Genomic DNA, 1,286 nt, shown 5'->3' with positions numbered 1-1,286 from the left:
CCGCCCCCTCCCAGGCCTGGTGTCGCCCGCGCAGGTGGCAGCTCGGCCGCACACCTGCGCCCCCGTCGGTGCGGCGCCCCCGCACACGGCCGGCCCCTGCCCGCGGGCTCGGCGGGCTCCGCAGGCACCTGCCGGCGGGCGGGACTGACCTCGCGCGGGGCTTCCGGGAGCAGCACCCACGCGTCAGGCCGCGGGGGACCCTCCCCACCACTGCACAGTTTTTTACCGACTGCGGCAGCCCGCTCGCTAGTCGGCCGCGTGGCCTAATGGATAAGGCGTCTGATTCCGGATCAGAAGATTGAGGGTTCGAGTCCCTTCGTGGTCGCTCTTTTCCTTTTCATTTGACGCGCGCGCGGCACGTCCGCCCTGTGCCAGGGCTTCCCGCGAGGCGGAGCCGCACATGTGTACACTAGGGCCTTGCTCGCTAGTAGACCTAGCAGGTGACCTCAAGTAAGGAGAAATACGATGGCTAAAATTTGTTTCAGGTCCTAGAACGAGATAAGGAACTGGCCGAGATCAAGGAGAGGGAGGAGGGTGCTTCAGGCAAAGTATTCCCAGCAGAAGGAAAAACTGCTAACTCGTTGACAACCCAGAGGCACCTGGTCTTCCCAAACTCAGATTACTGAACTTCTGGGGGGAGGGAGGAGGAAGGGTTCCCTTAAAAAATCAGCAGAAAGGGGTAAAGGTGAGTTGAATTTCTAGGAACAAGATCTCTGACTAGGATTCCTTATGACTGTGGCTTTGCACATGGTTTGAAATCAGTGTTCTCCAGATTTCCATAGCTGCCATAAATACCACACGACCTCCCAAATAATCATCTCAGAGAGAAGCCTTAAAGACAGAAGCTGCAAAAGCCTTTTACCCTAAACTGAACTGTCCTCCTGAAACATTGCTAGTAGTTCAGTCATGATAGGTTCATTTTTAGCAAGAGTGCAAATCCCATAAATGGATCTGAGCAGCAGAGAGGTTCCTCAAAAAGTTAAAAATAGTACCATTTAAAAAAAAAATCCAGCAATTCCACTTCTGAGTATATACTGAAGAATGAAAGCAGTGTCTCAAAGATATATTTGCAGGCCTATGTTCATCGCGGCGTTATTCACAATAACCAAGCAGCAAAAGAAACCCAGATATCCTTGGAAGAATAAATGGATAAACAAAGTGTATATACATACAATGGAATATTACTTTGTCTTAAAAAGGAAGGAAATCCTGTAACATACTACAACATGGATGAACCTTAAGGTTGATAGTTAAGTGAAATAAGCCAGTCACAAAAAGACAAATAC

General features: G+C 50.5%; 1 non-coding gene across 1 annotated transcript; it reads left to right on the top strand.

The window, feature by feature from the left end:
• The first annotated feature begins 252 nt into the window (after positions 1-252).
• On the top strand, positions 253-325 carry TRNAR-CCG (transfer RNA arginine (anticodon CCG)). Its single transcript has one exon. It is a non-coding gene; the product is annotated as a tRNA-Arg (tRNA).
• Positions 326-1,286: the final 961 nt, after the last annotated feature.

The sequence above is a fragment of the Vulpes vulpes genome, chromosome 12 (assembly GCF_048418805.1).
Source record: "Vulpes vulpes isolate BD-2025 chromosome 12, VulVul3, whole genome shotgun sequence".
In the NCBI taxonomy this organism is placed as follows: domain Eukaryota; kingdom Metazoa; phylum Chordata; class Mammalia; order Carnivora; family Canidae; genus Vulpes; species Vulpes vulpes.
The sequence above is the reverse complement of the archived record's forward strand: the minus strand, read 5'-3'. Positions and strand labels throughout refer to the sequence as shown.